General features: G+C 44.1%; 1 pseudogene; it reads right to left on the bottom strand.

The window, feature by feature from the left end:
• Positions 1-9,905: 9,905 nt before the first annotated feature.
• On the bottom strand, positions 9,906-12,742 carry LOC110500494 (annotated as a pseudogene).
• Positions 12,743-14,028: the final 1,286 nt, after the last annotated feature.

The raw sequence follows: 14,028 nt of genomic DNA, 5'->3' as shown, positions 1-14,028 counted from the left end.
CTCACATCTCCTCTCCTCACATCCCTACTCATCACATCCCTTCTCCTCACATCCCCTCTCCTCACATCCCCTCTCCTCACATCCATACTCCTCATATCTCCTCTCCTTACATACCTACTCCTCACATTCCCTCTCATCACATCCCCTCTTCTCCCCTCTCCTCACATCCATACTCCTCATATCTCCTCTCCTTACATACCTACTCCTCACATTCCCTCTCATCACATCCCCTCTTCTCACATCCCCTCTCCTCACATCCCTACTCCTCATATCCCCTCTAATCACATCTCCTCTCCTCACATCCCTACTCCTCTCATCCCCTCTCCTCACATCTCCCCTCATTACCTCTCCTCACATCCCTAATCCTCACATCTCCTCTCCCCTCATTACCTATCCTTTCCTCACATCCCCTCTTGTCTCCTTTCATCTCCTCTCCTCACATATCCTCTCCTCACATCCCTACTCCTCATATCCCCTCTATTCAAATCCCCTCTCCTCACATCCCCTCCTCACATCCCCTCTACTCACATCTCCTCTCATTACCTCTCCTCACATCTCCTCTCCTCACATCTCTCCTCACATCCCTTCTCCTCACATCCCGACTCCTCACATTCCCTCTCCTCACATCTCCTTTCCTTACATCCCTAATCCTCACATCCCCTCTCCTCATACCTCCTCTTCTCACATCCCATCTCCTCACATTTCACAGGGGGAGCCAGTGCCCCTGTGACAACAATTTTGGACCCCCTTGTGGCCCTTCCAAATGTGGAGTATTAAATCATTTTTAAATAACACATTTTTGCTATTGTTCTTTTTTTTTACATCCGTTATTAAACAGAAAATGATAATAAATAGTTGAATGATTATGAACATGGTCTTTTGCCTGCTAATACCTGCAATGCAGTGAAGAAAATGATATGACAACAATAACATCTAATGTAACTGGCCCCTCTAACAGTACAACTGGCCCCAGCTTGGCCCCCCCAGTTGAAATGGTCTAGAACCGCCACTGCTCCTCACATCCCGACTCCTCACATCCCCTCTACTCACATCTCCTCTCCTCACATCCCTACTCCTCACATCCCCTCTACTCACATCTCCTCTCCTCACATCCCTACTCCTCACATCCCCTCTACTCACATCTCCTCTCCTCACATCCCTACTCTCATCTTCCCTCATTACCTCTCCTCACATCCCTACTCCTCTCCTCACATCCCCTCTTCTCACATATCCTCTCCTCACATCCCTACTCCTCACATCTCCTCACATCCCTACTCCTCACATCTCTTCTCTCCTCACATCCCCTCTTCTCACATATCCTCTCCTCACATCCCTACTCCTCACATCTCCTCTCCTCACCTCCCTACTCCTCATATTCCCTCTCCTCTCATCCCTTCTCCTCACATCCCTACTCCTCATATCTCCTCTCCTCACATCCCTACTTCTCACATCCCCTCTCCTCTCATCCCTTCTCCTCTCATCTCCTCACATCCCTACTCCTCACATCCCCTCTCATCTCTTCTTGTCACATCCCTACTCCTCACATCTCCTCTCCTCACATCCCTACTCCTCATATCTCCTCTCATCTCCTCTCCTCACATCCCTACTTCTCACATCCCCTCTCCTCTCATCCCTTCTCCTCTCATCTCCTCACATCCCTACTCCTCAAATCCCCTCTCATCTCTTCTCTTCTTGTCACATCCCTACTCCTCACATCCCCTCTCACATCCCTACTCCTCACATCCCCTCTCTACACATCTCTTCTCCTCACATCTCCTCTCATCAGTGAACGGTTGTGCCTTGAAGATGAGGGAGAGTTGTTTAGTTTTTTATGAGCATTGCCTAATTTGTATTACAGCATATTGGATGACTGTCATTCATATTCTATTCACCCAGCTCAATGTAACATCGATAGGTTTAGGCTACTACATTACACTCACATTTTCCCTGTACCCATCATGGGGTTGCTACAACCTAGCCTATGAATGCAAGTTTACAACGTAAGGGCACAGATCAAGATAATTTTTAGTAATGAAGGTGATACCCATCAAATCTAGGGGTCAAACAGGGAAATGGTTCCAATTTATTTTTTGCACCATACATTTTCCCATAGGGGATTTTAGAAACACTAAAAATAAGGGCTGTGTTTCGTGTAGGCTTACCCTGGCATGAAGTTTTATCTATTCATCTATTCATTTATATATTCAGCTCTATTCAAAATTACAATTAGCATCAAAGTAGACATCATGCAAGACTACAAATCCCTACAAGCTCCTGCACGTCATCTTTAGCCGAAACCTTTGCTAAACAGGTATTGTGTCAATTTAAAACTTGCACAAGACAGTTCACAGAAGTGTCAATTTAAAGAAATATAACCAATTTATTCATTACTACATTTAGCTAACATTAGATAGTTAATTTGACAGTGTTGTCCAGATCAACATGGTATTTGTAGTTATTTATGATAGCCACATTAGCAGCTAAAAAGCATTACATTTTTTTGTGGGTAAATACAGGTTAGTATATTGATAATAGTCACCTTGTCCTAGGGAGACTTACACAATTATGAAAACGTCACGCCAGGGTAAGCCTACATGAAATACTATTTGAAGTGTTTCCATTATTTGAAGTGTTTCTAAAATCCCCTATTGAAAAAAGGAATGGCGGAAAAATGCTTGGAAACATTTCCCTGTTTGACTGCTAGGTTTTATGGTACTCTTATAGCCAGCTAACATCCCTCTCTGTTCAAGTAGGCTAAACTAGCTAGCTGCTTAAGCAGTTTAGCAGTTAAACCGGCGGGACAAGTGGCAATAAATTACTAAAACCAAAAGCTTACCTTGACTTAGAGGAGTCCCAGTGTTGGATTGCCATAGCCAGCTAGCTAACAATTCATCCCTCTCTGTTTGAGCTGGGTGTTTGAGTAGGCTAAACTAGCTAGCTACATTCGCTAGCTAAGTGAAAGTTTTAAAAAACACAACCAAACATAGCTCTCTCTCTCTCTTGCTTCTCCTTCATTTTGGAGGAAATTAATTTGTTCAAAACTGTTCTCTCTCTTTGAGTCAACTTGTGCTGGAAATGTTTAATGTTTGTGCTTTTCTAATAACTGTTTTCTATTTTCATGGAAGTGTCTTACTGAATGAATCCTCACTATCAGTAGCTGCAATTTGGCAGTTTGCCCAGACTTTTGTTTTGAAAACGAAAGATATGTCAGTTTCAAGGACTCAGCTAAGAGAGAAGAGGCCTCGTGAGGTATTGGTCTGTCACATGTTATGAACCAGAATTGGTCGGTCACATGAATGAAACAAAACAGTAATGATGAATGAATTATGCTAAATCATGCAAATATAACTTGTCTGTGTATAGCCATATATAAGACAACTGCTGGGACTGCCCCAGCAGAGCTCCTGATTGACATGTGTACTATGGTGCATTGAGTTTGTTGGAACCAGTCCAGCACGCTGATAATAAAGGATGATTAATTTAAGATTGAATTTGAGTGTCCCTGGTGGGAATTTCCATGACAAACTACTCACCACATTTTACACACTGCATTGCTTGCAAGCTGTAGCTTATGCTTTCAGTACTAGATTAATTATCTGATCCTTTGATAGGGTGGACAGCATGTAATTTCATACTGCAAGAGCTCTGATAGGTTGGAAGACGTTCTCCAGAAGTTGTCATAATTACTCTGTAAGCATATGGAAGGGGTTGAGAACCATGAGCCTCCTAGGTTTTGTATTGAAGTCAATGTAGCCAAAGGAGGACAGAAGCTAGCTGTCCTCCGCCTACACCATGGTGCTACCCTACTGTCACACCCTGACCATAGTTTGCTTTGTATGTTTCTATGTTTTGGTTGGTCAGGGTGTGATCTGAGTGGGCATTCTATGTTACATGTCTAGTTTGTCCAGTTCTATGTTCGGCCTGATATGGTTCTCAATCAGAGGCAGGTGTTCGTCATTGTCTCTGATTGGGAACCATATTTAGGTAGCCTGTTTGGTGTTGGGTTTTGTGGGTGATTGTCCTTAGTGTCCTTGTTCCTGTCTATGCGTTAGTTTACACAAGTATAGGCTGTTTTGGTTTTCGTTACGTTTATTGTTTTTGTAGTGTTTGTGTTTAGTGTGTTCTTTTCATTAAACATGAATCGCAATCGACGCGCTGCATTTTGGTCCGACTCTCCTTCTCACCAAGAAAACCGTGACACCTACAGAGTGCTGCTGAGGCTACTGTAGACCTATTTAGTATAGTTTTATCTAAAAAGGATAACTTTTTTTTAATGTTTCACTATTTTTATTTTTATGAAATTTCACTGAGGATGGTCCTCCCCTTCCTCCTCTAAGGAGCTTCCACTTCATCACATCCCCTCTCCTCTCCTCTCACCTCCTCTCCTCACATCCCCTCTCCTCTCTACTCCCATTCCCCATCTCCTCTCCTCCCATTCCCCACCCCGCTCCTCTCCATCCATTCCCACATTCCCTCTTCTCTCTATCCCCTCTCCTCCCATTCCTTCTCCTCCCATTTCCCCATCCACTCACCTCTCCTCTCATTCTCCGTCCCCTCTCCTCCCATTCCCCCATCCCTCTCCTCCCATTCCCCTCCATCCCCTCTCCTCCCATTCCCCCATCCCCTCTCCTCTCATTCCCCTCCATCCCCTCTCCTCCCATTTTCCTATCCACTCATCTCTCCTCTTATTCCCCATCCCCTCTCCTCCCATTCCCCATCCCCTCTCCTCCCATTCCCCCATCCCATCCCTCTCCTCCCATTCCCCTCCATCCCCTCTCCTCCCATTCCCCTCCATCCCCTCTCCTCCCATTCCCCTCCATCCCCTCTCCTCCCATTCCCCCATCCCATCCCCTCTCCTCCCATTCCCCCATCCCTTCTCTTCCCATTCCCCCATCCTCTCCTCCCATTCCCCCATCCCCTCTTCTCTCATTCCCCCATCCCCTCTTCTCTCATTCCCCCATCCTCTCTTCTCTCATTCCCCCATCCTCTCTTCTCTCATTCCCCTATCTCCTCTCTTCTCCCCCATCCCCTCTCTAATTTGTGGATCTTCTTTCAGTCTTTCCATTCTGTCTCTCCATCTTCCCCTCCCTCCCTCCCTCCCTCCCTCCCTCCCTCCCTCCCTCCCTCCCTCCCTCCCTCCCTCCCTCCCTCCCTCCCTCCCTCTTTTGTGCCACATCTGTTCCTTTCCTCGCCCACGTTCTCTGTCCCCTCTCCACGTCGCCTGGTATATACATTTGTCTCATGCTCCAAATAATCTCTCCCAGCATGCAGTATTACAACCATTTATCTTCTCAGACTAATTTCCATTTATCTTCTCAGACTAATTTCCATCAGTTCCTCCACAAAACCCCTAACACCCTCCGACACTCTCCACACCCTGGGAGAAGGGGGAGAATGTGTGATAAACAGATGGACCGTAGACAGATAGAAATAGGTCTAAGAAAGTTGGGAGAACAAATTAGGAATATCTGGAGATGGGAGATCACACACACACACACACATGCGTACACACATACACACACGCGCGCAGGCACGAAAGCATGCACACATGGTCACATAAACTTGTGTTACAGAGAAATAGAGCTGGCAGCCATGTTAGTGAGTGTGTTTGGGCGCAGTCAGTCTAGAATGCCATCCAGGCTCACAATGTTCAAGGCTCCGCCTCAGCTCTCCTAAACTAGCCAGCCAGCCAGGTAGTGGGCTGGCCAGCAGCTTGAAATTGAACCTGAGTGTGTTTGGGTAACCTACATTGAGGCGCACTCTAAACTATCGGACTCACTCACCAACTCACACACAAGTATGGACGCGCACTCACACGGACACGAGTTTGGACGAACACAAGCATACACGCACACACACACACACACACACACACACACACAAACACTGCCGTAGAAGTTTGTGTTACAGAAAGAAAGAGCGACAATAAAATTCCTTTGCAATCTGAGTCAAGTACCAGAGTGTATGTTTATTCCATGGAAATCCAGCCTTTTCATGACAACAAACAGCACTATCAAGTTGGCCTACAAGTACAACGCTGAAAGACTGAGATTGCTTGAGGTTTGAACTCATGTTGAGTTACATGAAATCAGACCTAACACAGCAGTTAGACACTGGTTAGGATGTGACACCCTAAGCAGGACTTGCTGAATCAGTTCCTCCACAAAACACCCTCCCAAACTCTGCCCAGGCCCAGTCACATCTGCCAGGAAATCTCCCTGCTTCGTCTCAGGCCTTTGGGCCTAGAGGCTGCAAGTAACCTTTTGGCTGAATCTAAAACACTACCCCACCACATCAGAGGGATGAGAGCCCTTCTGACCTTCTTATCCTTCTTGCTTCTTTTCGCTTTCTCCATTGTTGCATCTCTACCTCTGTGTGTGCTGCTGTTTGCTACAGCAGACTGACCTCACCCACTGTCCCCCCTCCACTCCCCCCTCAGTGACTTCTGCACAATAAGCAACATCTGGTTCTCATTTCTAAAAACCAAAACAACACGAGGGGGCGGGGGAAGAGGAGAGGGAGCAAGAGAGAGGAGAGAGATGAGTGGAGAGGAGAGGAGAGGAGAGGAGAGAGAGATCCTGGCTGTTTCACACATAATTCTCAGTTTTTCCAAAGGAGACGGTAAATTGGGTGAAATGTGTGGAACCCTGTGAAATTGGGTGTGAGAAGTAAGAGGTTCATTCCAAGCCATTGTTCAAATGCTTTACAATTCTCACTTGGGAGAGAAAAGTGAGAGAATCCGTCTGAGAGACTTTGTATTCAGCTTCAAAATACTTGGTTCTTCTTACACGTTAGATGCCCTCCGTTAAGAATGCTCATTGTTCATTGCATAGAATTAGAATTGCTTGATTGTAATTCTATGGTTCACCCAGTGACACAACAAATAGCCACACCTAACAGTCATCACACAAGTGGAGCTGAGCAGTCCTTGGTCCAGCCCCATGAAAAAGAAAGGAGGGGAAAATAAAGCTTAATCGCCATAGAAAAGAATCTGCAACTCAGCGGCTAGCATGCCTTAATTACAGTGGTACTTTGCTGAGATCGGCAAGAAGACCTGAGAGAGAGCGAGAGAGAGAGAGAGAGAGAGAGAGAGAGAGAGAGAAAGAGAGGGCAAGAGAGGGAGAGCCTGAGCAAGGGAGAAGGCAGGTGAGAGGGAGAGAATGGGAGAGAGGAAAGAATGAGAGAGGAGAGGTAGAGAGAAAGGTTGAAAGACACTGAACATTTGGTAATCTTACCTCCCCTTCTGAAACACAGACTGTTGGCTAGTCAAGGTCGCTCTAAAATTACAGCCGATGTTACAAATACAACGTGTGCTTAAATGTAACCTATTAGACTGCCCACCAGTCTAATACTTTATTCCTTTAGAACACACACACACACACACACACACACACACCCACACCCACACCCACATGCCCATAAGCTTCTGTGACAGAAAGAGCAAGAAAACATTTGACCGCGCATCACTTAGCCTAGTTCCTAGTCTCTTGTATAAGAGGGGCATTGGTCGGACATTAAATGGGAAACTTTTGCAACAGAGTGGCTGACACACACACAGCAGAGTAGCTGACACAGTGAGATGCCTGTGGGATCACTTCAGAGATGGTCAATCTGCCTTTCCTATAGGAACAGTCTCTTAGTTAATCATCTTTCCAGACAACAGGCAGTCAGCAGCGTGGGACACACACTCTGTCCCATAGCACACTTTCCCCTGTGTCTACGTGTGTGTGTGTGTGTGTCTGGAACACACAGGAATGCAAAGTTCTTTAATTGCAGCCTTACACAGCACTTCATTAGGAGACTGATTCACACCCACATACACAATGGAACGTTTACATAACACAGTGAAGTCACAAGGGGGCAGTGTAAAGTTACCAGCAGCAGTAATACCACATATACATTTAGCTTAAGCACATTGCAACAGATTTGCTTATAACACAAAGGTGTCACTAAAGAATTGCATCTAGTTAAGCAGAGCTTCTGCTCATAGCCTATATGTGTGCAGATAACAAACACACACACACACACACACACACAGCTACACAATTGAACTTTTCTGTTTGACAAACCCTCCCACTCTTCACCAGACCACACAGCACTCCTTCTAGAGCAGTATTGGAGACAAAATGGCGACGAAGCCTGACTATTGACCTAAACTGGTGAAATACTGCATTCTAGTGGGGGAAGGATGACATTGAGGGAGTGAAATACAGTTGAAGTCAGAAGTTTACATTCACTTAGGTTGGAGTCATTAAAACTCATTTTTCAACCACTCCACAAATTTCTTGTTAACAATATAGTTTTGGCAAGTCGGTTAGGACATCTACTTCATGCATGACACAAGTCATTTTTCCAATAATTGTTTAGACAGATTATTTCACTTATAATTCACTGTATCACAATTCCAGTGGGTCAGAAGTTTACATACACTAAGTTGACTGTGCCTTTAAACAGCTTGGAAAATTCCAGAAAATTATGTCATGGCTTTAGAAGCTTCTGATAGGCTAATTGACATCATTTGAGTCAATTGGAGGTGTACCTGTGGATGTAAACTCAGTGCCTCTTTGCTTGACATCATGGGAAAATCAAAAGAAATCAGCCAAGACCTCAGAATTTTTTTTTGTAGACCTCCACAAGTCTGGTTCATCCTTGGGAGGTACCACGTTCATCTGTACAAACAATAGTACGCAATAGTACGCAACAGCATGGGACCACGCAGCCATCATACCGCACAGGAAGGAGACACGTTCTGTCTCCTAGAGTTGACCGTACTTTGGTGCGAAAAGTGCAAATCAATCCCAGAATAACAGCAAAGGACCTTGTGAAGATGCTGGAGGAAAACGGTACAAAAGTATCTATATCCACAGTAAAACGAGTCCTATATCAACATAACCTGAAAGGCCGTTCAGCAAGGAAGAAGCCACTGCTCCAAAACCGCCATAAAAATGCCATGACTATCGTTTGCAACTGCACATGGGGACAAAGATCGTACGTTTTGGAGAAATGTCCTCTGGTCTGATGAAACTAAAATAGAACTGTTTGGCCATAATGATCATTGTTATGTTTGGAGGAAAAAGGGGGAAGCTTGCAAGCCAAAGAACACCATCCCAACTGTGAAGAACGGGGGTGGCAGCATCATGTTGTTGTGGTGCTTTGCTGTACTAGGGACTGGTGCACTTCACAAAATAGATGGTATCATGAGGTAGGAAAATCATGTGGGTATATTGAAGCAACATCTCAAGACATCAGTCAGGAAGTTAAAGCTTGGTCGCAAATGGGTCTTCCAAATGGACAATAACCACAAGCATACTTCCAAAGTTGTGGCAAAATGGCTTAAGGACAACAAAGTCAAGGTATTGGAGTGGCCATCACAAAGCCCTGACCTCAACCCTATAGGAAAAATGTGGGCAGAACTGAAAAAGCATGTGCGTGAGCAAGGAGGCCTACAAACCTGACTCAGTTAAACAAGCTCCGTCAGGAGGAATGGGCCAAAATTCACCCAACTTATTCTGGGAAGCTTGTGTAAGGCTACCCGAAATGTTTGACCCAAGTTAAACAATTTAAAGGCAAAGCTACCAAATACTAATTGAGTGTATGTAAACTTCTGACCCACTGGGAATTTGATGAAAGAAATTAAAGCTGAAATAAATCATTCTCTCTATTATTCTGACATTTCGCATTCTTAAAATAAAGTGGTGATCCTAACTGACCTAAAACAGTGATTTTTTTACTAGGATTAAATGTCAGGAATTGTGGAAAACTGAGTTTAAATGTATTTGGCTAACGTGTATGTAAACTCCCGACTTCAACTGTATATTACTCTGTTAAAACCTTTACCAACCGTGTTCCTAATATTTGTTCATACATATGTTCAAGTACAAATAAGAAAGTAGATAAACAGTACGTTGTGGATATACATTAAAGTTTATTTTATAAAAACATTGAAAAGGGCAAAATAAGTACTACAAAGCCATACACCAACTCCACCATTTTGTTAATAGGTAATGTCAGCTAGAATGGAAAATATGATTTCTTATTTATTTTTCTTCAATAAAAGGTTCCCTTTGGGTTTTAGCAAAATAGATTTATTGCGTTCCTCGATCCTTTTAGCTTCCTCCCGTTTCTCCCTCCACACTTCCATCCCTTTATCCACCTCAGGGCTGAGATTCACTACATGTCTCTGGAGAGAGAAAATAAAATGAAGGGAAGGGATAAATAGAAGAAACAGATGGAGGAGTAGAGTTGCATCAAAAGGAGAGGATGTTCAAGAGCATACAATATATTGCTGACACAACTAAACTCAGCAAAAAAAGAAACGTCCCTTTTTTCAGGACCCTGTCTTTGAAAGATATTTCGCAAATACCCAAATAGATCTTAATTGTAAAGGGTTTAAATACTGTTTCCTGTGTTTGTTCAATGAACCATAAACAATTAATGAACATGCACCTGTGGAACGGTCGTTAAGACACTAGCTTACAGACAGTAGGCAATTAAGGTCACAGTTATGAAAACATAGAACACTAAAGAGGCCTTTCTACTGACTCTGAAAAACACCAAAAGAAAGATGCTTAGGGTCCCTGCTCATCAGCGTGAATGTACCTTAGGCGTGCTGCATGGAGGCATGAGGACTGCAGATGTGGCCAGGGCAATAAATTGCAATGTCCGTACTGTGAGACGCCTAATACAGCGCTACAGGGAGACAGGATGGACAGCTGATCGTCCTCGCAGTGGCAGACCACGTATAACAACACCTGCACAGGATCGGTACATCCGAACATCACACCTGCGGGACAGGTACAGGATGGCAACAACAACTGCCCAAGTTACACCAGGAACGCACAATCCCTCCATCAGTGCTCAGACTGTCCGCAATAGGCTGAGAGAGGCTAGACTGAGGGCTTGTAGGCCTGTTGTAAGGCAGGTCCTCACCAGACATCACCGGCAACAACGTCACCTATGGGCACAAACCCACCGTCGCTGGACCAGACAGGACTGGCAAAAAGTGCTCTTCACTGACAAGTTGCGGTTTTGTCTCACCAGGGGTGATGGTCAGATTCACGTTTATCGTCGAAGGAATGAGCGTTACACCGGGGCCTGTACTCTGGAGCAGGATCGATTTGGAGGTGGAGGGTCCATCGTGGTCTGGGGCAGTGTGTCACAGCATCATCAGACTGAGATTGTTGTCATTGCAGGCAATCTCAACGCTGTGCGTTACAGGGAAGACGTCCTCCTCCCTCATGTGGTACCCTTCCTGCAGGCTCATCCAGATATGACCCTCCAGCATGACAATGCCACCAGCCATATTGCTCGTTCTGTGCGTGATTTCTTGCAAGACAGGAATGTTCTGCCATGGCCAGCGAAGAGCCCGGATCTCAATCCCATTGAGCACGTCTGGGACCTGTTGGATCGGAGGGTGACGGCTAGAGCCATTCCCCCCAGAAATGTCCGGAAACTTGCAGCTGCCTTGGTGGAAGAATGGGGTAACATCTCACAGCAAGAACTGGCAAATGTGGTGCATTCCATAAGGAGGAGATGCACTGCAGTACTTAATGCAGCTGGTAGCCACACCAGATACTGACTGTTACTTTTGATTTTGACCCCACCCCCCTTTGTTCAGGGACGCATTATTCAATTTCTGTTAATCACATGTCCGTGGAACTTGTTCAGTTTATGTCTCAGTTATTGAATCTTATGTTCATACAAATATTTACACATGTTAAGTTTGGTGAAAATAAACGCAGTTGACAGTGAGAGGGCGTTTCTTTTTTTTGCTGAGTTTACATACAAACTTATAGGGGAAGGTACTGACTGCTAACGTCTCTCTCTCCTGCTTTCTCCTCAGCTGTCCTTTCAGTGGGGGTGCCGACCGGCCATCTGTGTATAAAACACACACACACACAAATCATAACACCAAAAACCACATGAACATAACGTGTTCAAATGAAACACACAAACGACACTCACAGCATCTACCAGCTCCATTGACCAACCACACACTATGTTCCTGCAATACATTCAAATGAATGCTCCAATCGTGAACTTGCCTGCAAAGAACCAGTCAGGGATATCTGTCAGGGGACCATACTCTGTTCCACTGCGGGCAAGACCATTTCTGTGGACAAGACCAAGTGGAATTGTAAAAAAGTATACCAACAGTCAACACAGCCGTATTATCTACAATTGTGGGTGTTTCATTTTGTCTTAACAGTTTCTGTCTTTTAGAGCTTACTCTGTCGTCCACTCGATTCCGGCCTGTGCCCCACAAGTCGTAGTAAAACAACGACTGGAATGCCTCTAAGCTGAAAACAGACCAGGAATTCAATTCATTTAGCTAGGCTGTCTACCCTGTGTTTCTGAATCTGACATTGATTGGGCAGCTCACGTACAAACAAACAAAACATAATTGAAGAGAACAATGCATTCGTTAGAAATATCTGATGACAGGGCTATCAAAGACCAACATATGTTACACAATACAATTTGACTGAGACATGTAGTTCATTCTGAATCAATCAGGACCACTGACCAATAAAGTTGTCTAGCTAGCTAGCCATTTAAAAAAAAATCTAGGGTAGCCATCTATCTAAAGATCAAACGCAGTCTTGTAAACTGGAAGCCGGATACTATTTACATTTCAGAAGGAAATTACCATTCGGTTGAATGAAAATGACAAGTAATTGTAAATAACCTCACCTGTACTACGCAATGTCTTAAGGGGCGCCGCCATGTTGGATTTTCATGGGAGGATTGTTTTGACCACTAGCAGTGCTGAAGATACGGCAAACAGGTGGTGGATTTGGAAAGAAAGTAGTAACAGGCAGCAACGTGCGATGATACATTTGTTACATTATAATAACGTTGATCACGCTCTATTAGACAATGATTATGTGGACTTCAGGTGGTGGTGGTGGTGATGATGATCATACACTTACAAAATCAAATGTGAGGTCTGAATTGGTTGAGATGAAGTCGTATTTTATTATCATAGAATTACACACTTGTATTAGATTTTACTATTATGCTAAAATACCAAATTATAATATTGCATTTACACTTGAATGATACGTCAATATTTAAAAAGTATAATTACACGCACAATTTGTCATCATATAATATGTTTTGTCCCCCAAAGTTGATGTCATAATTGTGAATAATATTTTCCCGTGCTACAGCTGCTCTTTACACTGAGTAAGCCATGAAGTATTTTTCTGTTAACTTTACAGACAAGTCCCCACTCGCCGACAATGAACGCTCTCGTCAACTCAAGGGAGCAGGAACCAGGCACACACCGAAGCCAGTGCGTTTCAGTTTAAGCTACTGCAAGGCGGATGAAAGAGTCTAGGGAGAAAAGACGGGGCTTCGGGGTAGGCAAAATCAGCCTGCCCACAGTAGGCCCTAATATACACAAAATTGTTTCACAAAGATGTGATTCATGTTATGGGTTAATGTCACCAAAACGACTCAGATCGCGTTGAAATGTATGACACTTGTTTACTTTGTATCGTCCTTGGAGAACACGTACATGCCGAAAAAAATCATAGCGCCGTGTCTCTAGCGAATGTCCTTCCGCACATTCCACAGAATGGGAGCACAATAAAGTAGTACCCAAATAGGTTTGGACCATTATGGCCGATTACACATATTCTAGTCACGTAGGCCTATACCAAAGTCATATTTCAACTGTGTCAGGTCTTGACAACAAGCAATATATTGCTTTCTGCCCCAGGCACGACATATTGGTGTGTGGTTGATAAGGCCTGAGGCGAATAACATACCTGAAACAGGTATTTGAGAGGTCATAATTGTGTAATAAATCATTAACCCACCCATGTGAAAAATCTGAATGCGATGATTTATGATTGTAATTGAGTATAAATTATGCTATTGAAAGTTTTTTTTATCCACAATTCCACATGAATTCCTATTTAAACCCCCACTGAATATAAGGCATAGCCTCTTAATTTGGTTAATGCCGAAAAAAAAATGGGAAAACAATCTGATGTCTTTTGATGTGTCTGTCACCCAAAC

The sequence above is a fragment of the Oncorhynchus mykiss genome, chromosome 21 (assembly GCF_013265735.2).
Source record: "Oncorhynchus mykiss isolate Arlee chromosome 21, USDA_OmykA_1.1, whole genome shotgun sequence".
NCBI lineage: Eukaryota > Metazoa > Chordata > Actinopteri > Salmoniformes > Salmonidae > Oncorhynchus > Oncorhynchus mykiss.
This window is presented reverse-complemented; position numbering and strand designations above follow the sequence as displayed.